This window comes from Camelus dromedarius, chromosome 17 (assembly GCF_036321535.1).
Source record: "Camelus dromedarius isolate mCamDro1 chromosome 17, mCamDro1.pat, whole genome shotgun sequence".
NCBI lineage: Eukaryota > Metazoa > Chordata > Mammalia > Artiodactyla > Camelidae > Camelus > Camelus dromedarius.
In genome coordinates this window covers 20,837,228-20,864,676 of record NC_087452.1, presented here as the reverse complement: position 1 = coordinate 20,864,676, position 27,449 = coordinate 20,837,228, and the positions used below count along the sequence as shown (strand labels likewise).

General features: G+C 41.8%; 1 protein-coding gene across 17 annotated transcripts in view; it reads right to left on the bottom strand.

Annotated features, from left to right (window-relative positions):
* MAGI1 (membrane associated guanylate kinase, WW and PDZ domain containing 1) overlaps positions 1-27,449 on the bottom strand; it is a 578,678-nt gene that overhangs the window by 504,022 nt on the left and 47,207 nt on the right. The gene's annotated exons all lie outside the window — the stretch shown is intronic.

The window sequence follows — 27,449 nt, the reverse complement described above, 5'->3', positions numbered from 1 at the left end:
ATTATAAAATGCCACCCCCCACTGAAGTGCGAAAGCCACTGGTTAAATGAAAATTCCTCCCCTGCATCACACAAAGTTGCAGCCAGAGTTCTGTATCCTGTGTAGGTCTACTGGGGACAGGCAGGGTGAGGGTCCACGGGGGACAGGCAGGGTGCTGGGGAGACCTTAAGGAAAGGACCAAAGCAAGCACTTAGTTCACTAAACAAAGTCACGGAAAAGCACGTGTTGTCTTAATGCGAGCTTAGGGCTGCGTCCAGTCAGGCACCAGAGCTGGGCGAACTCGATGACCACAGGCCCCACACAGGCCTGAGTGCTTGTAAGGTGGTAAGTGTGACTGAGGACCCACATTTTAAATTTTATTTCATCTTCACTGATTTAAATTAAAATGACAGTGCAGTTAATGGAAAACTTTTCACTATATTTAAAACCATATGAACCTACTTTTCCAACTAAATTCTATAAATGTATGTACATACACATCAAATATTTACAATGAAATCATAGCATCTGAATTGAGACGTACGTTAAGCATAAGACACGCCTCATTTCAAAGACCTGATACGAAAGAAAATGTAAAAATACCATTAGTAACTTAATGTTGAGTACCTGTTGAAATGATATCCTGAATAGAGTCAGTTAAATTGAATAGATCATTAAAGTTAACTTAATTAATATAAGTAATCAATTAAAATTCATTTTATTTATACAATAATAAAATTGCATGGCTAATATTAATTAAACCTACTTCATTTTATTCTTTTAAAGTAGCTATTAGAAAAATGTTAGTTACATGTGGCTCACATTATATTTCTGGTAGGTAGTACCATTCCTCAGATTCAAATTAGCTTAAACTTTCAGCTTTAAAGCTTCTTCTTAAAATAAAAACAAACAAAAAAAACCTCCCTCAATCTTTTTTGCGCCTGGAGTTTGACAGTCAGAGGAAACCTATGAGCCCTGCCCGGAATGTTGTTTATAACGTATAAAATAAAATGTGTAAGAGTACAAAGGAAACCAATTATACTAAAACACAGTTGCCCAAATACTTGAAAAATAATTTTATTATTTTAATAATTATGCTTTTTTTAAAATTAAGGTACTGAAAAAACATAAATAAAAAGTGATGACTCTACTAACTAGTGTACTTTCAACCAGAGACAGACACACATCAAACTCTCATGCCATATAAAAATCTCTGAGATCTCTATTGATGGCCAAGTCAGGGGTATTGTTTATGCCGCTGTGGTTTGCTGCCTTCATTCATAATTGAAGGAAATGCTCCGGTTCAGTTCGGGGTGAGGGCAAATGCAGATGTCATTTTCATCCCACCCAAATGTAGGAATCCCCTGATTTCCACCCCAAGACCCCCCTTTGGGATCCAAGGGCTCCAGGTTAAGGGGGCTGTTTTTGTACCTGGTGAGTTCCCGAGTCTGTTTGTCAGAGATGACCCCTATCCTTAGGATGTCATTTTACCTTGGCTCATTCCTGTTCAGTGGGAGTTCATGACTCACAATTCCTGTTTTTGACCACAACCAAACCAATATTATAAGGAAGCGCCTACACTTGTTTTTTTCCGATACTTTTGCTCGCCAAAGGGAACAGGAAGAGCAGTGAGAAATGTACATTTAAAAGGAAAAAAAAAAAACAAAACTTAACTACATAGTACCAAAAACCAATTCTTTTGATATAATGATTAATTTCTGTGTGTCAAGAATATTCAGGAACCAGAAATAACACATATATTTCAGGGGCACTTAATGTAATTATACAAAGCATCTCCCAGTTTATCTTCATTTACAAACACTTCTACAATACTTACTATGTGTGAGGAACTGTTCTAATGACTAAGTATTAACTCCTTAATCCTTAACACAATCCTATGACTTGAGTACTATTAGTACTATCCCTTAATGACAGATGAGAAAATTGAGGCTCAGAGAGGTTAAGCAATTTTCCCAAAGTCACACAGTTGCCTACTGTATTTTCAAGGTGAGGACACTACCAAACAATGCAACCTCAAGACTTAGTCATGAAAAGTGAGCTAAGGTTTTGTTTTGTTTTGTTTCGTTTTGTTTTGTTTTACCACCTTCATTCCCTGCTTCTAAATCCCTCGCTAAAAAAAATAAAGCTAGGTGAGGTAAGAAAGGCTACCTTTATACCTTCTGTTCTACTCACAAACAGCTTCCAAAATTAAACCTAATGCCTTTCTTTGTGAAAAAAATAAGCATCTCTGTATCTTAGGGCAGAGAATACTGGACCTGGCATTTCTTCCACTCTTATCTAAAATATGTTCCAGGAGAATCCAGGCCTGGTGATAAACCAAGTTTCAACTTCACCACAACAGCTTAAGAGAGATTACACACATACCCACGGGACTGAACTCAGTTCCTAGGGGTCCAGTCACTGTTGACACTCTGTCGCCAAGGCCGAGTAAACTCCGCCTCTGTCAGGCCCTCAGCCATGAGGTTTCATCAGCGAAACCAGCCCTACAGGTGTATCCAGGGAGGCAGGTGTACAAGGGCCACATTCTTCCCTCCTGTGAACAAATGCAGGATTGTCTCCGTGCTGTGCTGGGCTCCCAGGGCCAGAGAAACCTCCTTCACACAGTCAGTCATCTCAACCTAGAAGCATTTTAGCAGGCTGCCACTCTGTAACAGGGCAAGTTAAGAGGCTTTGAATGCCAAGCACTAAAAGAAAGAAACAGATGATGTCACAATAGTATTTATCTAGAAAGACAATGCTCCTCAGGTAAAATGTAACTACAGCAAGAATCTTTAGGGTAGATACAATCAACCAACATTTGTGGTTCTAAAAACCAACTGCTACTTTTTTAAAAGATCTCTTGGACTAATTTAAAAGCTTCTTGGCTGTGTGAACGGCCATCCCTTTTCCGAAATGATAGAGTCCCAGTGGTAGCTATAATATTAAATAAAATGACTTCATTTCCTCCAGAGAATTATTTGTGCCTCGACCCCCACACTCTGGCACTCAGATACACAGGACTCCAATACCAGGGGCCAAAAAGTCAGGCCTAATAGGCCTGGCTCGTTCTCAGATTAACAACCTTAGGGGAATAATCCTATAAGAAAATATTTTCAAGATTTGGGGTAATAACATTCTGAAGCCAGATGAAATTTGTTAGAGTTTGCACTTTTGTTTCTAAAAACCTCTGAAGTCATTTGTTTCCCACAGTTTTTCTCAGAAGCTACTTAGTGGGAAAGAAAGCCAGTTCGCAGGCAGTAAGCCAGCTAGAACTGGGTTGCTCTGAAAGCAAGCCAGCCCCCGCCAAGGCTGGGCCAAATGGCCAGCTCTTGCCAAGGTGGTTAATTTTTGACCTAGGTAGAGCTACGGGTACTGACATGGAAAAATGTCTGTGACCACATATCAGGGAACACACAGGATACACAGAGTGGACCAGGTTTGCTGCTTCCAATTACACAGGAGGGATCCTGCCAACCCACAAAACAGTTCTCTCTCGATAAGAGGGTACACTGTTTGGAAGGACAGTAGGGAAATGGTAACACTGTGACAAAGGACACAGATTCTGGAACTGAGCTGCCTCCCATTCAAACCCCAGCTCTGCTCCGTCCTCCCTGAGTAATGCTCAGTCAGGTTAATTAAGCACTCTGCCTCAGTTTCCTCCCCTGTAAATTAGAGCACACAGCGCAGAGGGCTGTTGTGAGAATGAATGAATGAATGGATACACACCACAGATCTCAGGGAAGTGCAATTCTCACATGTTAACTTTGTGATATTTCTCACGTTGGCCATAACCTTCATAACAAAGGGGAGGATCCTTGGAGAGATGAAAGAACGGAGGTTGAGAGACATTAAGGAACTTGCCCCACGTCGTGTGGTTAATCAGGGACCACGTGGAGGGATGCACACCAGAATCTGTAAGTTCAGAGCTGGGTTAGCCTCCCTCATCCGGCTATTCTTTCCTTACTTATTTTCTCTTAAAAATGAAAGAGATGGGGGGAAGTAAAATGAAATAACATTTTTAAAGTGTACTAGTTATATTATACTTTTTTAATGAATAAAAAAGAAACTTGATTAATTACAAATGAAATTCCACCGAGTCAAACTCTCAGAGGCTGCAAGATGAGGAGCTACCCATGTCCTGACTTCCCGGCCGGGCTCGCTCCTCGATTCTAGCTGATCTTCCCAGGCTGGGCAAGTGGAACAGAGGAAGGCCGTGCTCAGAGGGAGGCTACCAAACACGCCTCAGCTCAGCTGTCTGGAAAAGTCTCTCCTAAGGCTCAGGCAAGGAGGCATAATACCCCTGGGCACTCAGGGAAGGGAAGGCATACCTGACCACATGACTCCTACATAGTGGACCTACAGAACTCCACTCCACTTTTTGTTTTAATTTTTTATTTTTCATTTTTTGGTGTTTTTTTGTTTTTTGCAGGGAGGGGGGTAATTGAATTTGTTTATTTATTTATTTATGAATGAATGAATGAAGGTACTGGGGATTGAACCCAGGATCCTGTGCACACTAAGCATGTGCTCTACCACTGAGCTATACCCTCCCCACTCCACTCCACTTTTTCCTCCCTGAAAGTCTTTCCGATGTCCCTCAAAAAAAAAAAAAATTTTTTTTTAACTTGCACTTCTTATTTTTCTTTACATTCCTTTTCCATTTCTGGAACTGCTCCAGGTGGTTGTCCTCTGAATATCAGCATGACAACCACCGACCTCTCAAAACGCCTCCCACCCTCGGTCACCGTGTTACACAGCAGAAAAGGAAAAAACAACCACATGGGTTGCCCGTCACAATATTTACCAGGGCTGCCATGTTTTGTTTGTTTTCAGTGGGGGATGCTGAGCGTTGACAAAGTAAAAGCAAGACTCCTCTGTGTCAAACACAAGCTGAAGATGATTTCCTTCTCCACTGCCCTTGTGTCAACTGCACACCAACCCAGGGCTGCCAGGGGCTCCAGGAGGGTTTACGGTCTTACTGAGCCATAAACACACCATCCTTCAAAACAACACACAGAGCCGCTCAACATCAAACAAGCGAGGTCGCTCCAGAAAGGATACACTGGGTTGTGACGTCGAATGTGCTGAGTGAAATAACTTTGTTTCCCCTAAAAATAGATAAAGCAAAACAAATATAGGAGTGTTCCAAAGCAGTGTAGCCAGCTACTTCTTCCTGTGACTCACCACGCTCTCCGAGCTTCTTTTTTGTAATAACTGTAGGCCAGGAACCACGTGCTCTTTGGAGGCCTGACTCAAATAATCTTCACACCAACACTGTGAGGAGTTTGAAATTGTTCCCATTTTGTGGCTGAGAAGAGTGAAGCTCACAGAGGTTAAGCCACGGTGTAGGTTAACATAATTTGCTACTGGCTTTGGGACGCTAGCCTGTTAAGATTCTGGAGGTTGAACTTTCGTAAGATCGGCTCACATTGAGTTAAGGCCTCAAGCGATCACCCAGTGGCCCCCTAACCAGGGTTTAAGCGAAATTCACTCAAGGTTTCTGGGCTCCAAACCCCAACCTCATTTCTTTTCAGCACAACACCCAGACTCCATAATAATCAATTTTTAAAATTTAAAGGAGGCATCCTTTTAAATGACTAAAATTAAGAGACTGGCAGCACCAAGGGCTGGTGAGAATGTTCAAGAATGTTCAACAGCAGCAACTCATCTATGGCTGATGGGAATGGTAACTGGAACCATGACCTTGGAACGCTGCTTGGAATTATCTACAGGAAATAGATGAACGCATACTCTGTGGCCTGATGGCCCTGCGATTCCACCCCAGGTCCACCCCAGAAAAATGCAAGCACATTTCCTGTGTACCAAAAGACATGGATGTCCATAATGATCGTAACATGATTCAAAAGCAAACCGCAAGCGACACAAACGTCATCACAAGAGCATGCGAGTGAATGTTGCTAGCTCCCTCTTACAACACTACACAAAAATGAAAATCTGTGAACTACAGCTACCCACACATGGACAAATGAGGAAATGAAACCAGGTGCAAAAGAATACAATACTGAATGACGCCCTTTATACAAAGTTCCAAAACAAGCAAAACTCATCCATGGGGAGAGAGGGTGGGATGGTGGTTACCTCTGGGGAGGAGGCAGCAAGCCCAAGAGGGAGCTGCTTGGTTACTGTCGTGTTTGAGTTCTAGACTGAGCCAGTGTTACGCAGGTAGGCTGACTCTGAAAACTCACCCCTTGCACACTTCAGATTTATGTGACTCTCTTATCAGATAATCTTTCTCTCCCTCCACTCCCAAAAAAAAAAAAAAAAAAGTAAGGAAATTCATGAAACCTTGAAATCTAAACCAGGTTTTTAAGACTTGCACAGGGAAAAAGAGGTACAGTATGAGACATTTAAACCGAGTTCAGTATTCTTACCGTGCAGGAAAAGCTCTACCGAGAAATCAGTGCAGCAGGATTTTAAACAGTGTTTATATTCAATATAGACCTGCTTATTGTGGCATCGAAGAGACACACATGCAATCTATCTCTAGAAGAGGCATACACACACAGTGCCTGGGGTCGGGAAGTATAAGTCTCCCGTTGCAGTGATGAAGTCACTTAGTATTTTGGCACAAAATACCCTGTGCCAGGGTAAAAACTGACTACTCTCTGCAGCGGCTACTAAGAGAATCAAGGGCCAGCTTGGTCTTCTTCAGCACAAAGCCTTACTTCCAACAATCCCAGAGAAGACAACAGGGCTCTGCATCATATGACGTGGCCCATACATGTGAGTTTTTTTGTTTTTTTTTTTTCTGATGTCCATGGTCCTAGTAAAGAAAAACACCTTGTCCCTTGTCCAGGAGAGAAAGAATTCCAATGCTTCTCACACCTGCCAAAGCAAAATAAGGTTTCAAACTTGAAGTCCCTGAGGGCATAGTAGCTCAGAAAGATGCAGACCCTGGGACTGTAAACTCGCTTGTTTCTCTGGCCCCTTCATCTGATTAACTCTCAGAAACACTTCAAACCCACCTCAAGCTCACTGCTTCCAGGCTGTCCCTGACCTCCCCTTTCCCTGTGTTGGTTCCTTTCAAGTTTTAGCTCCTTAGAATGTTGTTTCTGTCCTAACAGCCCATTACTGAAATTGTCATTATACCTTTATCTGCACAATTATTTGATTCACCGCAAAGAACATCAACTTTCTATCCATCTTTGATTCCTTAGGGCATAGTATCTGTGCACAGTGGGTGCTTGATAAAGTCTTAGTGGACAAATGAATAAAGTCTCTCTAAATACCAACAACAACCACAAAGGCAAACATTCTCTCTGTTCTATTCAAACCAACGACTGCAGCCTGGTACCTTTCAGGAGTGATCTAAACTCAGAAGAGTTTTTAGAGAGTCAAGTTCATTTCCCATTCTGCCTGGATTCCCCGTGCGGAAAAGCTCCCAGGAAGGCTTGCCTAGATAAGGAGAAAGTGATGTCTAGACAATTCTGCTTTAGCCTTCTGCTGGGAAAACCTCCAGCTATTTCACTGAACCTCATATAACCAAGTCATAGTTCACATTTCACAGATTCCTCACGAGGGTTTTGACATCTTTGGAGAAGAGAGCTGGAGGATGGAGGGTAGACGTCTCTCTTTGGAGTGGTTTCTAACAAACCAGTTAGTACAAACAATTCTAAGAAGACTAGGATGTCACTGGTCTCTGTGGTTGCTAAACAAAAAGGAGGGCTGTCCTATGGGGTGACTCAAAAAAACACAGAAAGTGCTTAACCATGATTTAATGACAGTATTTCATGCTGAAATCATACAGGAAAAAGATCTCCCAGGTTTCAAGCTGGAATTGAGGATTTCACTGTTCATACAAACATACACAAGCCTGCCCTTGAGAAGAACTATGCAGGGAGGTGGGCTCTGTATCCTTCACCCATTTCAATTCTCCTACTTCTCCCTAAGACTTCCCAGCTTCATTTGCATGTAATTTCCCCATCCTTCCTCCTACGTGGCCACAAGGGAAAAAAATTCTGAGAAATAAGTTTCAAGGCTCCAGTTACATGCATTCCTTCCTGACTGTCAGCAACCCATGACTCTTATAGGTTTTCAGCACCTTGTCTCCAAGCTATAAGCTCTTGGTGGGCAGGGACTCAACTGCCCTTTCCATGCTCTAGGCAGCATGGAGCACAGCCTATATGCTGACAAGACGGGCATGCAAATGCTGATAGCTAGATGGGTGAATTAGGTTCCTTCGATGCTTTGAAATAACATGAAAGTCCAGAACAACCTTTTGAATTTCCATGATGCCATGCTTCCACGGACGAGAAGGGATAAGATTATTTCTGTTTGCCATCTGGTATGTCCCTGCATCAGGCTATTTCCAAGTGCTGAGATGCATCAGAAGGAGGAAAGACAGGAAATAAACCACTCTCGATCAAGTCAAAAAAGTGTTCAACACAAACCTATAGAAACAAGAGTCACCTTGAGCTGGTGCTACTTACCCAGCATGCATTTCACTTCCCCTTACCTCTGTGAACTCATTCGGTGACTCAGCCCAGCCCTTCCTGGGCGGTAGTTGCTACTGTTATTTTCAACTCAAGTTCCTTAAGCAACAGTGAACATGCGTAAATGAACTGTACACTGTCAGCACTGAATAAATTACTAGGATCTTGAAGATTCCTTATGTAAATGAGGAGAAAGTATAAAACTGGGAAAATCCATTGAAAAATAATTGGTGGGTACTGCACTGCTGGCTTGAACAGAAGAAATACCTCTGTATACATGCTATGCTGGGAAGCTTGGGAAATCGTATTAAAATGGAGCCCTTTTTAAAAACTTCTGTTAAAAACTTCTGTTAAAAAAAAACAACTTTTGTTTAAAACAAATCCTTCTGTTAAAAAAAAAAATGGAGCCCTTTTGGAGACACTCCTGAGATAAGGAAAGTCTAGTATCTAGATCATGCCTCAAAAGGCACTTTATGGTGAATAGGTATCTGCATTTTCAATACAGTCAGGAGCTGAACTGATAATACAGAACTATATCCATTCATGTCATTTTACATGTTTCAAAAAACAAGCTTTCCCATTAAAGACAGGCTCCATTCCTCTTCGCCCTCACCCTCCTGTCAGGCTTCCCTTAATGAAGTTTCTGCCTGATAAACATCATGAATATACCATTGTGCCCAGAAGAAAGCAGCTCACATCAAATTGCTTGATTTGAGCAAAGCGCCTGGGAGCTACCTGAGCAAAGCAGCTCAGGTTCTTTGGAAAAGGTTATTTCTCCAATTGGGACAGTTTCCATGATTTGCTCGGCATCATATGTAACAAGATGTTGTTCTTCTTTTGCTATCTACCTCATCTCATTGTTTCAGGGTAAGAAGGAAGCATATTTGGCTTGTTTTTTTTTCTCACAGACCCTGCTCTCAACTATGTTACCCCAGTGTATTCACATTTTTCCAGGAGTTATGTGCATGCATGCACACACGCAAAAAAAAAATGTACTTGCCAACTCATTTCTTTGGACTTTATTACATTAAAATGCCGATGCAAAAGTCATGACAAAACAGGCAGAGAAATTAGGTTTCAGCTCATAAACAGACAAAAAAGAAAAAGAAAGTTAAAAGACTAGCAATTTAAAAAAATACCACGTATAGCATAATAAAGTTAATTTGTTGCAAGAGTTTTGTGGTTAAATAATGACAGCCTGATGTAGAACTGGCAGCTCACAACTTCTCCATGACAGTTATTTTCAAATTTTAAGAAGAACCCTATTGTAGGAGCATATAGCTCAGTGGTAAAGTGCATGCCTAGCACACACAGGGCCTTGAGTTCAATCAAATTTTTAAATGTAGGGAAAAAGGTAACCCAAAAAAGAGCCATATTCCCTTTCACAGTCACCAATTTATTTAAATTTCACAACAACTCTAAATAAGATGGGGAAAAATTCCATTAGGGCAGGAGCTTTGCCTGCTCTTTTTTCCCTCTACTCATTTATTTCAAGATCTGACACAGTGCCAGGCATATAGTAGGTATATAATAAAATCTGTTGACGGAAGGTCATATGTTAGACAAATGCAGCTCATAATACTCAAGCAATTTGTCCGGGACCACAAGACTGGTCAGTGGCTAGGCCAGGCATTCAATGAAAGGCAGTGGGATCTCTGCATCTGGCATGGAACCACTCTGTGAGTCTGGCCCTTCTGATACCACTTTTAAGATCACAGCACATCTCTGCAAGGCAGCTATAAGACACCATCCTGCAGACTGAGAAACAAACAACAGTTTTAACCCATTAACCCGGTAACTGCCCTGCCCATGACTATCCATCCTTTCACTGGCTGTCTCACAGTGTATCCCGGCCCCCAAGAACTATCTTTGAGTCAGAGTTCCACAGGGAACTAAAGACCATCAGGGCTTAACAGAAGCCAAACTGCGGACCTGTGGCTACCACAGTCCCTGTCGGAGGAGTCACTTCTACACTGACAACAAAATCAGTCCCAATAAGAAGGAAAAAGGAAAGGTAAAAGGGGGCTCATCTGAAATCACGCTGATGTTCCAAATGGGCCCCAGACCCCTCGGCCAGCAACTGAATCAAAGGGAGAGAAGACTCCACAGAGCAGGGGCATGAGTCACTGGCTCCTTTTTACCAAAAGATGCAAAGAAAAGGAGTCTCCTTTTTATATACCGAAAAATCTCTCAGTACCTCCCAATCAGTCTCAATCATTCATATTCTCTCTCTCTCTCTCTCTCTGGCCCTCTCTCCCTCCCCCTCTCCCTCTCTCTCCCTCCCCCTCTCCCTCTCTCTCTCTCTTTCATTTGTTCCCATTCTCAAGGCTCCGTGAATTGCCAACAAGTTCTTACCAGTGAGCACCTAGTTTTCTTTCCAAGGTAAGATTTTGCCCTTACCTCTCCTCTTTTCCAAACTTCATGTGAGTTAGCACTAACCCAGCTCAGACAGATTTTGTGAGCAGCTGCACACCTTTATCTTCCTGAACAGAGTCCCTAAGAGTCATGCAAATCCTCAGGCTTATCCTGGATTCACTTTCAGGGCACCCCCTGGGGACACCCCTTCTTGCTCTTCCTCTGCCTTATGAACCCACCGAAGACTAACAGACATACAGGACCCATTACCTGGATGTCCAGACACATAAGAAATGCAAAGAATTTCAATGAGAAGTCAGACACATCAGCATGCAACTCCCCTATTCAAGGTGCCAAAGATACCAAGGACTGTTTCATGAAAATAAGCATCCTCGCCCAAAGCCCCAAGGCATAATTATAATTAGCCTTGCTCTGAAACCTTCCAAAGAGGCCAAAACCTACTGCACACATTTTTCTGAGCCAAGAAACAGACATAGAGGGTAAAAGATTTTCCAGTGAGCATTTTCAAAACAGATGCAACTATCTGATAAAGGCTCCCTCGGCCCAGAGCACTGACTGTGGACGGAGACTGGACACACAACCCTCAGGATCCGACAGTGTTTTTAAAAAATGTCACCACCTGCATCCTCACCCTCAAGACTTTTGCCATGTCTGAGTATTATTTGACTATTCCATCTTAGCTTTAGGGGGTAAAAAAAAAAAAAGCTTCTTTTATGTAACTAAGTATATTTTAAATGGAAAATTTCCATCACTTTTGTAAGGAGAAATAGAGAATTAGCTGCCATAAAAATAAGGTAACTCTAAAGGCAAATACAATGAAGGCAAAATGAGGGCATTAAAGACAATGGCCTCTCCACTAGAAAAGGGATTAGCCAGTGTTAAAGATTAGCAAATGTTAAAGGGTATTAAAGACATATTAGCACCTGGAATGAAGGAGGAAAGGGGAGACAATTGAATCTGAATGGAGGAAGGAACTCTAGTGAGACGACAGAAGCCAGGGGCTCTATTCCAATCTCCTCTTCACCGCCGGAGGAATGCACATCACACAACTCCTGGCAGACCTCCTCTCAGAGACAGAGATGCTATCAAGCCCACAACTTTTACCCTCAGGTGAGCAACTAGGGCAAAGCTTCTCCTCCACAAACACCCAGGTCTGTGAGACAGTCAACAGTCAAGTTTATTTCTATTTTCTTCCCCTCTTTCCACAGAAGATTGTGGGCAGCACAGTAGAAATTATATCTAGCCTCCATTAGGAGTGGACAAATGATGGCAGTCCAAAGCACTCCAATGTACTTCCTACCCAGCGAGGTCCCCCACAGTGCCAGACAGCAAGAGGACCCAGAATTAGAAATGCTAATGGGAAGGAAAAGTATTTTAATATGATATCCACACACACACCCCCACCAAAAAAATAGCAAGGAGTTCTTTGCTCTGCAAGACTGAACTTCAACAGCTCAAGGCAACACCAAAGTGGTGAGACCTTGGGTGCTTTACCTGTTTCCGAAATTCAGAGGAAGGGTTTTTCTCCCCAACCACAGAAATCTCTACCACCTTATTACAATCCTGCAGTTTCTCCATCTTGTGACTAAAAGGGAAAGTGCGAAGCCTAGAGATCCCGACCACTGAAGTATGATCTCATTCCTGCACTTACTGGCCTCACCTTGCTCCTCTGCAAATGGGATCATCTATTTAAGGTTGTTTTGTGACTCAAACAAGGCAATGTACAAAAAATGTCTGGCCCATTACCAGCACACAGTTGCTTCTCTCTAAAATCCAGGAAATCTGTTAGTTTTTTTTTTTAATCCAGGAAATTAAAATTTTAGCACTTACTTTACGACATGTACTAAATGACTACAATACTCCAGCCTCTGTTCTAAATGCTGTACGTGTACTGATTCATTTACTCCCACAAAACCCCCTGAAGTAGGCGCTATGATTATTTCCATTTTATAGATGAGAAGAGATTAGTTCCATTTTATAGGGCAACAAAGAGGTTTGGTAACTTGCCCAAGGTCACAGGGTTCAGACAGCAGAACCAGGATTCAAACCCAGGCCCCACAGCTCACACCCCAAACCTCATGCCATGATACCTCTGAAATGCCAGAGAGGCATCAGTAAAAGAACCCAAAATGATGAATGGAGAGACAGTTATGCAATAAAACAAGTATAGTAAAATGTTTATGGTAGAATGTATTAGGAGACATAGGCGTGTTCGCTATAAAATTCTTTCAACTTTGCTGTATGTTTTAAATTTTTCATAATAAAATACTGGGAAGAGAGCAAGGGAAAGCCCAGAATCTTGTTTCCTGCTCAAAAACAGAAGAACACTGGAAAGAGAACTTGCCAATAATGTCATAGTGAAAGGATTTTTTTTTTAAGGTCCCAGTTAAATTCCATAGGCCACAGAATCAAGTTACAGGTAACCCCGACTGGGGTGGAAGGCTGGGAAAGACAGAGAAGCTGGGGGGGATGAAGACGTTGGTCCTCAGCCAGCTCTGCTAGAGAAACCGTCTCCCCACTGAAAGCGTTAATGGAAATGCCAGGCCAAGCAGTCATCTGGAAATCGTTTCTTGACACCGTACATGCAAACAGACATGGCTTCCTCCGTGATGGTAAAGAACGCAGGGGTGCGACCATGCCTGTCGCTCCGTCCTGGCCAACACCCAAGACAAGTGAACAGATTTCGACTTTTCGGGCACTGCAGATGAGTACCAGCTCTTAAAAGCCTCCCAAAGGAGGGAAGAGAGGAAAGCATAAGGAAAGGGATTTCACTCAGATGAGGCTGAGCCAGCAGTTTAAGAGGAAGAGGGGAGGGGCAGGTGTCCAGGGGCACTGCCTACCCCAGCCAGGGAGGACATTCAGGCAGTGCTCACGCAGGGGACAGGGTTGTGTCTTTCAAGAAAGCTCCTGTGATTGGTGATCTACAGACTTCAATGAGATAAACCCTTCAGTTGAAGACTTCCCACTTTCTAGACTGGGTCTCAGGGCAGAAAGGGGAGTTGGAGAAAGAGACAGGGCAGAAAAGATTTTTAAAGAAATTCGAGAATATAATTTTAGGCATGTCCATGGACAGCTGGTAAAAGTAGAAAATGTTGCATCTTTTTGAAGGGTAATTTGGCAATATGTAATAAAAACATAAAACGTACCTACCTTTTGAACCAGAAAGTCTACTACTGGGATTTTATTTTATAAATACAATTACATATGCATAAAGATCAAGATACAAGAATATATTACTCACTGCAGCATTATTTGTGAAAACAAAAGGCTGGCAAGAACTTTGTTGCTCATCAGCAGGGGACTAGTTCAATGAATTATGTATGGAACACTGACACAGAGGCGAACTCCAAGTCATTGAAAAGAATGAAGCCAATCTCAGTACTGATGGAAAAACAGCTCCAAGATAGAGCTGTAAATACTAACTGAAAATAATAAGGAGCAGAAACTGATACAAACATAGCACCAAGAAATACACGTGTGTGTGTGTGTGTGTGTGTGTGTAATAAATACACATATATATGTACTGTTTTCTTATAAATTTTTTCTATAATTTGTATTAAAGGAGGGAAAGAAAGGGAAGAGGAAAAAGAATATGCTTGTACAATATAAACAATTTCTAAAACAAGAAACTACCAAAGGTGGTTGATCTGGGAAAAAACCGGAGAAGTTAAGGAATCAAAGGATTTTTGTTCTATATAACTTTTTGTATTGTTTGAATTTTTCGGTGTGGCGACTGCCCTGTGCATCGCTGGAGGTTTACTAGCATCTTTGGCCTCCCACACTAGACGAGATGCTGGGGGCACCGCCCTCTCCCCGCAGCTGCAACCACCAAAACTGTCTCCATAAATGACTATAAGATACTGAATATAGTACACTATGTTATACAGTATGAACTTGTTGCTTCTCTATTATATATATATATTAGTTAGTATCTGCAAATCCCGAACTCCCAATTTATCCCTTCCCACCCCCTTCCCCACCCCCATAACCATAAGTTTGTTTTCTATGTCTGTGAGTCTGTTTCTGCTCTGTAAATAAGAATATGAAAACAAATATACGTATGTTCATGTATGACTGAAGCATTAAGCTGTACACCAGAAATTGACATAACATTGCTAAGTGACTATACTTCAATAAAAATATATTTAAAAAGAAAATAATTGTCTCCAGACATTGCCAAAGGCCTCCTGGGGGAAAAAAAAAATTATCACGGACCTAGAGAAATTGGAATCCCTTGTCCAGTTTACCTTCTGAGTGCTGAGGAAGGGCTCTGATTGGCTAGCTTATCACTCAGACCTGGAAGAAAAAAACTACACCAATTTCTCACTCACAAGGTGACTAACCCCTTGATAGGTGGTTTAAGAAGGAAGTTTCCAGGAGAGAGTTGTTTCTCTACCACCGCCCTATGGCTTTCCCTGAACCCCGCTAAGTCAGTCCTGCACAGTAGCGCCTTCTGCAATGATAGGCGTGTTTCACATCTGCACCACTCAGTACAGTAGTCACTGGCCACCTGTGCCTAGTAATCACCTGACACGCAGCTCCTGCAACTGAAGAAGGCCATCATAAAGTTCTATTTCACTTGGATTTATATTTAAGCAGCCACATGTAACTACTGGCTACCAAATAGGAAAGCACAGCTCTATATAGTGAGAAATTTCAAGGTCATTTAGGAAAGCTGCTGGCATATACTAGGTGCTTAATAGGTATTTACTGAATTAATGAATAAATGAATGGACAAGGTTGAACACAGGGTCTGGAGTGAAAAGGCTTATTACACCAAGTCAGATGGCTCCAGCCACAGGGAAAATGGAAAATCAGTGACAAAGAACCAGAAAAGTGGAAGGAACCCAAGGGTCCACTAACAGATAACAGGATAAACAAAATGTGGAGATAGGTATAGATATAGATATAGATATAGATATAGATATAGATATAGATATAGATATAGATATATAAATGGAATACTATTCAGCCCTAAAAAGAAAGGAAAATTTGATACATGCTACAATATGGATGAATCTCGAAGACATTATGCTCAGTAAAATAAGCCAGTCACAAAATAACAAATATTGTATCATTCTACATATATGAGATACCTAGAATAGTCAAATTCATAGAGATATAATGGAGAAGGGAAGTTGTCAGGGACTGGAGGAAAGAAGAAATGGGGTGTTAGTTTACTGAGTTTACATTAATTTAATGGGTTTAAAGGGTACAGACTTTCAGTTGGGGAAGGTGAAAATTTCTGGGGATGGATGATGGTGATAGTTGCACAACAATGTGAATGTAGTTAATACCACAGGAAGAACTGTAGATTTATCTATATTTTACCACAAAAGAAAGAGAAAGGGAAGAAAAGAGGAAGGGAGGGAGAGAGCACAGACGGATGGATGGATGGATGGACCTACAACACTTAATACAGTATGGTAGACTGACCTATCCTTCACAATTCTTTATGCTGCCCTTGTACTAAAATTATACCTCCATGCCCTTCCCCATGTACATTTACAGTTTTATTCTGACATGGATGGAGTTTATTTCCCTGCACCATTAATGTCAGATTTGGCCATGCAATCTGCTTTGGCCAACAGGATGTTCCTAGGATGACATAACCCAAGCAAAGGCTTCCACTGTGCTTTTTATATTGTAGTCTGACTTGCCCTCTTACACTCTGGTGATGCACCATGTGAAGAATATGTCAGACTAGCTGCTAGTCAGAGAATAAAGAAGAAATAAACAGAAGAGACCCAAAACTAACCCCATACTCTGAAGCCAAAACCAGCCCACCTACAGCCTGATGTAAAGCTACTTCACCAATGCAACAGAAAGACATCCCTGATGTTGTAGGCTATGGTTTGAGGGGGCAGTTTGTTCCACAGCATGTTTACGACAAGAGCTACCTGATACAATGGGTTTCAATGGTCATGGCTTTGCCACCAAGAGAATCATCAAAGAATAATGAATACATGCCACAAGGATGCTTAAGGAGGAGTTGCATTCTAGAATTATACACATATCAGTTCTTTTAAATATAATACCTTGAACTATAAACTTTTTTATGAATTATTACTGAGAAGGCCCACTAGGCCTCAGAGCCTTGAAGAAGGTGAGTCCAATGTAGAACTGTGCTTCATTCCTTAAGAGCCTGTGGCTTATGATCTTAAGTGGTGCTACACCTGAAGAAAACAAATCCTGGCACCTCTCATCACGTATTACCATCCCAGGAGACCATGTGATTTTAAAAGGATCCAATTTGAAATGCTCCCTGGAGCATTTCACATCTCACTCAGCTTTCACCTTTCAAAATTTCTTCTCTCAGTAGTCCCTGGCAGTCACTCCGAGCTGGCAGCCAACAGACTCTACTATCTGAGACCCTTCACTCAGGGAGGAAATGAAATTTGCATTCAAGTCAAGCACATGTTTTTAGGCAAATCAAAGAAACCAAACCATGAACAATCAGAGGGCTCACAGGAGCTCTGTCATCATCCACAGGGATTCGTGAAGCCAACCCAAGTGCACCTTCCCTTCCACAAGACAGACATGCCTTCCTGCACCCTGCTGGCAAGAAGCCTTCCCAGTTTCTCATCTGACGTGCTTCCCTGGGCTTTTAAGAGCTCTGGTGCTTACTCTAGCCTCCCTTCACCTCTCTACCAAGTGACCAAGGAAGAGGAATGAGTTAGATTTTCCCCCAAGGAGCAAACTTCTTACTCTGCTATGTACCAAAAAAGGAAAGACAGAGAAAAACAAGAATTTTCTTTAAATATTTATCACTTTTAAAAGTTAAATCTAATCCTAGCAAAGAGGCCATGGAGAATTCAACTGCAGTTTTAATGGAGAAAACCAGTCTTCTGCTCCTTGAGAACATGGATTGTGGCATTTATTTTAGCTTCCTAATCACCAGGCACACTTCCTAGGACAGAGTAGGTCTTCAAATATTTATCGAAAGCATAGAGTGAGGTAGATAGATGGATGGATGGACAGATGGATGGGTGCAGTGGGTGAATGGATGAGTGAATGGATGGATGGATGGATAGATGGGTGGATGGATAGATAAGGTGGGGGGATAGGTAGGTGAATGGGTGGGTAGGTAGATGGACAGACAAATGGATGGATGGTTGGATGGGCAGATCAGTGCTTGGATAAATTAACCAACCCTATATTATCAGTTCTGTTACCTAACACTGTGCAACAAATTACCCCAAATGTGTTGGCTTCCAACAACAAACCTTTATCATCTCAGTTTCTATGAGTCAGGAAATCAGGAGTGGCTCAGCTGGGTGGTTCTGGGTTAGGATCTCTCACACCCTTTGTAATCAAAGCTTTAGAGGGACTGCAGTCATCTGCAGATTAACTAGGTCTGGACAATGCTCTTCCAAACTCACTCATATGGCTACTGGCAGGGGGCTTCAGTTCCTCACCAGGAGGACCTCTCCATAGCAATGCTCACAGCATGAATTTCCTCAGAGTGAGAAATCAAAGAGAGAAGGAAAGAGAAAGAATGCTCAGGAAAGAAAGCAGACTTTTATAAAGATACCAGCACTTCTGCCACACCTACACTACTGGTCACACAGACCAGTCCTGACGGGGGGGGGGGGGGGGGGGGGGACACCTACCCAAGGATGCAAATACCAGGAATCACTGTGGGGCATCTTGGAGGCTATGAAGTTTGAATCATCAAATTCTTCTAAATCCTGGGGCCAGGCTCAGAGAGTGACAAATTAACACAGCATCCGAGGCAGATTTATTTTTGCACTGTTGCAAAAGCTTATACAAATCATCTATATTATGTTGCGAAGATAAAAAGGGAAATATCTATAAAGAAGGAAAAGTAACTACGAGAAATGTCAACTTTGATTTTCTTCCTGATCCAAAAATGACTGAAATGTTCCTGCTGCCTAACTTCCAACTCAAGGCAATAGTGATTTTCATTCTAAAAATTCAGGACCTAACTCAGCAAACACATCAGTGCCAGGAAGGCAAATTTCCAAAATCACATCTCGCTCTTTCTGGAGCACAGGTTAGATCTAAACAAACAAACAAACAAACAAACAAACAAACAAACAAACAAAAAAACAGTTTAGACCACAAAATGGTCTGTCATTTCAAAGCCCGGTATAAACACATCTCATTTTTATGTAAGGCATGAAATAGAAGTAAACGCTTTTCTAGAATGCCTTCTTACCCAAGGCATCTGAATTGGAAGATGGTTTTTACATCACCAAAAGCTTTGTGCTGATTTCTCTCTGCTTCTTCATCTGTAGTCAAATGTCACTCAGACTGGGACTAAAATTAAGTCGTCGCTGACAGATGTGGACTCTTGTTTTTGAGCTCTTCCATGACTGGGTCAAGCCCCTGGGTATCCTTACAGGGCACATTCCTCCTCTTTTCAAATGTTTGCAGAGGATGGTGGCAGTGGCCAGTATATATTAATACAAAATACTTTAAATACTATTTTTGACCTGGAATTAAGGCGAAACAAATGCCAGGCTGAGCTCAGCTGCCGCTGAAGGATGGAGGGGGTCTCTCTCCCAAAAGGCAGACTTCATGGTTGCTTCTTATCCTGGTACCTTCACAACTGCCCTGTGCAAATGTTTCATCCAAGTTCTACTCCAAGTGCTAAAAAAGCTGGAAGTGTTTGACAACCTCAGCCATGTTTCTCTGTGTGGGTTGTCACCCTTTGCTGCCCCTCCATAGTCAGCCCACATGTGACACTTGATATTGTAAGAGCTGCTAAGTCATAAATTTAATTCATAATTAAAGTGAATCATCACTATCACCTTCAAATGATGGAATTTACTGTACATGACTATTTTTTTCTTTTTTGGGTGAGAGGGGATTTTTTTTTAATGGAAGTTCTGGGGATTGAACCCAGGACCTCATGTATGTTAAAGATGCACTCCATCACTGAGCTATACCCACTGCGGTATGTATGTAACTATTATTTAAACGAAGTGAGGTGGGGTGCTAAAATATAGGCCATGTGAAATTTTTTTAAAAAACCTTTCTCAGGTCTCTCAGAGAAAGACAAATATCATACGATATCATTTATATGTGAAATCTTAAAAAAAAAATGATACAAATGAACTTACTTACAAAACAGAAACAGACTCACAGACATAGAAAACAAACTTATGGTTACCAAAGGGGAAAAGGTGGGGAGGGATAAATTAGGAGTATGGGATTAACAGATACACACCACTATATAAAAAATAAACAACAATTATCTACTGCTGTGGTATAGCACAGGGAGCCATATTCAATATCTTATAATAACCTATATTGGAAAAGAGTCTGGAGAGAGACAGATACACACACACACACACACACACACACACACACACGACTGAATCACTATGCTATGCACCTGAAGCTAACACAACGTTGTAAATCAACTATACTTCAATTAAAAAAAGACATAAAAGACCTTTCTCACCAATGAGTTTATTGATGGTAAAGCATTTTTGGTCATGTTGTAGAGTTAATTACTCTTGCATTTGACTCTGTTACTCTTTTGAACCAAACTCAATTACAGGGAAGAATCAATCAAAACGCACTTAACTTAAAGGACAAGTAAACCAAGAAAAGGTATTAGACGTTGTGCAGCATGATAGTAAATTAGTTGAAGCTTTATTATCTGCCCTAATTCAAATCACACACTTTCATACTAGCTTTGTTCAAAAGAAACAACAGGCAGAAGGCATCTTCAAACAAACACCACCTTCATTCTCAGTGGTATCTCTTACAGGTATTTTCAAGCAGAAATCATTTGACTATTTTAAGTTAATACGAAATGGAAACCACTCCAGCAGGCAATCATTCAAATTCTAATTGCAGGAAACCAAAATGTCAATTAAAGCACTTAACCTCGGGCCTTTTTAGTGATGCTCAATAACCTATTTATAAAAGATGGTGGCATTATAGGGTTTCCTTCCATTTAATTTGTGCTTGAGGCATCCCAGCATTGGAAAGGAGACCAGAGGTTATCATAGACTAACTTTGTGGTCCCCTCCCCCAACCCAATGGTATACTCCGAAGCTCGTCAACATCACTGCCAGTGTCACTGTCACCTTAAATCTTTGGGAAACTCCACTTGACTTCATCCTGAGAGCATACTCAGGTACCAGTTCCAGATCCAATACCAGATCACGTCACTGCTTACCTGAACACCCACCTTACAATACCCTTACAATAAAGTCCAAGTTCACTTACAAGGTCTACAAAGCCCTATACAAAAGGACCGCTGCCTAGTCTTTGAGCCACTGGTCGTCTGTACACCACAGAAGCCACAATGATCTAGCTCCTCCTCCAACTCACTAAGTTCTTTTCTGCCTCAGGACCTTTACATGTGCTGGTCCCTTTGCCCCCAGATCATCATGAGGCAGACTCCTCAGAATCCAGGACCTGTCTCAAATATCAACTTCTCAGAGAAGCCCTCCCTGACCAGCCACTCTAATATTGCATCTCCCATTATCTCTTATCCCTAGCTGTTACTTTTGTCTGCATTTATTCATTAACATGCCTGTAATCTGTCATATGGGGGACACTTAAGGTGGCAAACTCTATAATAAGAGCAGTTAATAAAAACTAAGGCTGATATTGTATACAGGATTCACTAGGTGCCAGGCATAGTTCTAAGCACCTCAGTTCTCACAACAACCCGATAAGGCAGCTAACAGTATCCTCCTCCTCTTACAAATGAGAACACTAAAGCACATGGAGGTTAAATCATTTGCCCAAGACACACAGCTACTCAGTGGTAAAGCTGGATGCCAATCGAGAAGTGTGTGGTTCTAGAATCTACGCTCATAACCATCACATCCTGCTGCCTTCCCGTCAGAAAAGAGATGTTCTCTGTTTTGCTCACTGCTGGATGCTTAGAGGAATGGGTTAGAAGGGAGCCACCTCATCTCTTACCTCAGGTCTATTTCTTCCCCTCCTATAACCTCCAAATACTTCAAACTTGGGGAGCCCCCATCCCCACCAATGTACTCAGCTTCTTCATCGCCAGGTTTCATCTTAAATGATGTAACACGGATGACTCAGCTCTACATTTCTTCATTCACAGGGCCATGATTTGAATGATCCAGAAAGCATTTCTTCTTTCATCCAAAGAGCCCAAATATCCACTTTCTTCACTCATTTTTTGAACATTCCAGACAAAGGAGTCAAGCGAGAGAGAACAGCCAGTTTTGTTTTGTTTTGTTTGTCACAGCCAGCACACAGAGATCTCAGGATCTCTGGAACAATAAATAAGAATTGAACATTACAAGCCCAGTCCAATTTTTTGAGAGTAATTTATTACACAAGTCACAACCTTAGCCTACAAGCCCTTGCTGCTCCTCCAGCTTCTCTGTGGACCATAATACTTCTGTCTTCAAGAGATCACATTCCTGGGGCTGGGAAGGAGCCTGTTGCTTAATCAAAATGCCATCCAACAAAAACCTTCCTAGCGGTTAAGTTCGGTTTCCTTCAGGAGCAGTTGGCTGAACGCTCACTGGGACATGGGGTTTCAGCTATTCTTACTCTTCAGGGTAGCGCTGTTTTTCCTCAAAGCAATGTAGCCCAGCAACCCCAAGGAACCCTGATTAGCTCCTTTGGGGATGCGTTTGTAAAACTCATTGCTCTCTTCTCTGCAAGGAAGAGAATGGCAGCATCTCCGTTTTACTACAGAGGTAAAATACCCTGAGAAACAAGAGCAAAAATTGATGCCTCTTCCAGAATATTCTTTCTCCTTCCCTGTTCCTCAGTTTGTTTTCTGAATGCAGGTCAGCAGTAGGAACTGGGACCTACACCGCATGTCTCCAAAGAAGAGCTGTGTTGATACACTTGATCATACTGGGTCCAAAGGAGTTCTTAAATACTGAATAGCTTATGCAATCATAGGATATGCCAGTTACTCCAGGGCCTGAGGCTGCACCAGGCTAGGAGACCAAGGATACAGAGTCACTCTCCTTAAAAAACTGAGCTCAGCGAAACTGCAGGATTCAGCTGCACCCTTGGCTTTAGAGCGTCATCTTGAAGGTATGTGTTGATGACTCAGGAGGAACTGATCGACAAAGTGGGTCAGTACAACGGATCGCCATTCCTCAAAGAGCTGCCGAGCCCTTGGCCCTGGGTGGGAGCATCCCTGAGCAACTGCCAGGGCCAGATTTGGGTGAGAAGAGTCAGGCTGGGGCATCCAAAGGAAGGATCAGATCCTGCAACTATTGTAAATTTTAATATTTGGCCTCATCGATTTTTTCCATTCATTCTGATTTTTAGAACTATTGCAATATTCACCTATTACTTTGCTCACTGAGGTTTTGGCACCCCTTAAGTTTTGCACCCAAGGTGAGTGCCTCATCCCAGTCCTGCCCCAGCAGCCCACCTCCATGGAGTAACTGCTTACATCTTAACCTTCATGTGCCAGTTGATTTACTCATCTCTGTTATGTCATTTGATTTAATCCTCATGACAACCCTGTGAGGTAGGTACTGTTATTGTCTCCATTTACTCAAGACAGGTAACACAACTTGCCCAAGGTTGCACACTATTAATAGCAGGGAGTCCAAGGGCTTCACCCCCGAAGCATCCAGAGAGAAATTTGTAGCTGTACACTCGTACTCTTTGACAGGTCAGCTTAAAATCCCTTCCTTAAGTGCACTGTCTACCTTCATTTAAAAGAGAGTGTAACCAATGAATACAACGTAATTCTCAAAGTATTGCCCAAAAAGAGCTTGAAAAGAGACTACTGGACATATTACAAGCTAAATATAAGTAATATTATACTTATCCTTAAAAGAGTATTTAGACAAAGAAGCTTCTAAGGTTCCAACTGACATTTCAAATATGATTAATGAACCACAGGAGAACACCATCTCTGTTCTCCAGTCTGAGCCAGAACCAAACTTGCTGCAACCCTGGCAGGGCAGGCACACGCCTGAGAAAAAGAAATCAAGTGCATCATGGGTGAAAGGGGCAGGGACATGTGCATTTGCACCTGGGGAACATAAAAACAAGAGCTAATTTTAGGACTGGCTGGCCTGTTTGAATCCCTGTACCTTAATTACATACTTCTAGTACAGCTTGGAAGCTGGCCGCGATTCAGATGCAAGAGACAAATTCAGGTGCACACCCGACTCATGAATGGATAAAATTAGGACAGGTTGTAAATGTATTTATAGAATCTATTTCTTCGGCTGAACCTCAGGATCTCTGCAAATATTAACTCTTCTACTAAGATAAGGCAATGTTTTTTAGTTAGTTTAATATGGGTAAAATCTAAGGCACATCAACAGGAAAAAACAATGCCATAATATCATGACAAGCACACAGATTTCATTTCACATGCCAATTCCAATAACATGGGAACACAACACAACCTTGGCCTTGAGTTGATTATCCAAAAGCCAATGAAGGATAGGGATCTATCAACTGGAGTGGAGGCCTGCAGCATTTAACACATTCTTCTTGACTAAAAGTTCTCAACTGAGTCATGGTGCATGTTTAAAATGGATACCATCTTAATTGTTTTAGTTTTCCATTTCCAGTTCCCTTGGATTTTCTGCAGTGTCAGCATCCTCTTCACCAGGACTTACAGATGCCAAAAAAAAAAAAAAAAAAAAAAAAAAATTGAGCCAAATTGGGTCTATCCCAAATCACTGTCTGAAATCACAGCCCCATTGTTCTGAGACAATATGACATTTCCTACAAAAAGGTAGTTAGTAAAAAAACAATCAAAGACTGAAAATAAAGTTTATTTTAGCCTCTCAAAGTACCAAGGGGAAAAGGCAAGGGATCCAGACTTTACACAATCTATCAGTCTTGTATTCACTTCAATAACCTTCAATTCTATTGACTTTTTTGTAATGTGTTATGTAAAGGAATTTCCAATGAAATTAGGATAGGCATTTCCAACTTTTCCCAATCGTTTATCATGTACATTTCCAACAATGAAGAGACAGAACACTAACTAGCTCCAACTAGCCATTGGCAATATCCCTGCATGTGACCAGAATGATCGGACTAACAAATTGGCTACTACAATCATTTTGGCCATTCTCAAAAGAGACTGAATTCATGAATAAGGTCTCAGCTTAAACACTATCTCCCGCAAGTCCTTGACCTGCCACCCTCTATTCAGGTGATGTCAAGAACAACCTCTTGTATGTTCCTGAAATTCTGTGAACTCCACCTGAAACTCAGCATGCTTCTAGTTACACACTCAGGGTAAGAGAATGGCTATCTAACTCACTGCGGAACTTGAGAGGCTAACAGTCTTTCAAAAGGCTCAGACGTATGCTCAGTAAATGAGGAAGTGGGGCTGCCATCAGTACCACAAGCGGGGCTGCAAGGGCTGCTGCAAAGAACTGGACTCAGGGAGAACTCAAGTCGCTCCACCTGCAAAACAAAGGTAAAACCTCCCCTCTGCTCCGGAACGCAGCATTCATCTGAGAATATAATGATCGCCTATTTTGAAAAAACGGTGTAAGGAGGGGTAGATATAAACATGCAGATTGGCCATCACAGTTCCCTTAAGCGCTTCCATCCCAGTATACACAGAATTTTTTTTAAAATAAGTAAATATTAGGTTCAAGAGTCCACGAGTGCAAAACCACATCTTTCCATTAAGCACTACATTCTCAGGACCCAACACACTGCCTTTTAAGAAGGCATTCAATTAAAACTGGATAAATGAGGGAGCAAGAGAATGAAAGGATAATGACAATGATGAAGATGATAACAGCAACAAAAGATAGCAGTGACAATGTACTGAGTACCTTCTGAGTGGCAAGTACCTCTCAAAGCACTTTACATGCATTAATTCATTTAAACTTCCCACCAACTTAGAAGATACCTCTGGTACTTACTTCCTGGGGCTAGTAATCACTACTACCATCTAACAAATTCAGAAAACTGAGACATGGAGGTTAAGTACTCTGACAAAGTCACCCACCAAGGAAGTAGCTGCCCCCAACTAATGTTTCCGTCCACCCTAGGAGTGCTGAGTGAATGCATGAGTGAGGGCGTGAGTGAAAAGTGAGAGGACAGCTGGGAGGAAGAGGGAGATAAAAAGGGTCAGAGAAATGATTTCTTTAAAAGACTGGCCACCAAACCCTTCAATTTATTTTTTTTTTAAACACAATATTTATCTAAAAAGAAAATGTACTTAGAGAAAAGCACTCAAACTTGGAATCATGCTATGCAAACCTCGTTGTTGGTTCAAATTCTTTTAATTCAAATTATGTGAGCAAAGTTTCAAAGACTGAAAATTCCAGCGTTGCCATGCTCACCAGTTGTTTTAAAGTCACTTCACAGAAACCTCAGAGAACCACACTGTACTCCGCACTATTTGGATAAAAGAACTCCGTTTAATTTTCACAACTTCAAAGGGGAAGGCAAGTAAACAATGGCCCATAAATCAATAACCACTGAAGCAGAAAGCAAGATGAGAGAAATAAATAGTAAATCCACAGAATAAAGAAAAGAGAAGCAAATATTTATGTCAGAAAGCAAACCAGTTTTTCTTTCTGGGCTATCCTGGAATTCTTTCCCCCTTCTCTAAGAAACTCCAGGCATTAAAATATCCATGTTCCTTGCTGGTAAAAAATACACATTTCTTTATTTTTATAGGCTAGACCGTGCCCTCAGGGCTATCATGGGGGCTTTTAAGAGCTTTTCGTCCTGGAGGTCTCTTGGTCACAGAGGGCTTCAAATTCATACTTCCAGCCCTGTCTCACACTGAGAGCTTAACATATACATGACTCAAGTCTACTGATAGGAATGAAATTACATCACAGGCATGACAACTTCACACCGGAGCCCCATTACCAGACCGCACATCCCGCAAGACATTGATAATTAATATTTTTATGAAACAATAATTATCTAAGAATAGCAGTTACTCCACACAGTATATTATGTATGCATTAAGAGCACTAATTTATTAGGCATAAATATTTTAAATATATCATCACTTTTATAGCTGTGTTTGGCATTTATTCCCTTTATGAATGCATAGTGGAAACTGCCAGAGTGTCTCTTGACCTCTACCCAGGACTATGGTTGAAGTGTCTCAATGATCAGGAGAAAGGAAACAGAATAGGGCTCTGCCTCTGTCCTTGAAGCTGAACCTTGCAGAGGAGGACCTAGCACCAGACAAGGAGCACTTGGGTGGCCCAAGGTTAGCCCCAGAGATCAGGAGAGGGTGGGAATTAAAGCCCAGGACGGATTCAGGCTTAAGTGGTCATGGAAACTGTGTCCCTAAGTCAAGAGCTCTTCCCAGAGCCACTGGGAAAGGGCCAGATGCCCAGGGGACCAGGCCAAGAGGCGCAGGCACTTGTCTTCAGATTAAACCCAGCTGCAGCCAAAACAGCATTGCAGGGAAAAGATGCCTTCACTATTTTGAGTTCCATAATTAAGATGCCCACCCCCCCAAGGTCAGAAGGTGTCGCACTGCAGTGGTGTTTAAAGAGCTCCAGCTCCGGAGGCAGCTAGAGGTCCCCACTTACAAGACCCCGGGCCAGTGCCGAGCTCTATGTGAAATATGGATAAGCCATCTTTTGAGCACTTAGTATATACAACATCTCATAGGATATTTACAACAGGTCTGTAAAGGGGCTCTTACTATCGCAATTTCACAGATGATCTATCTGAAGCTCA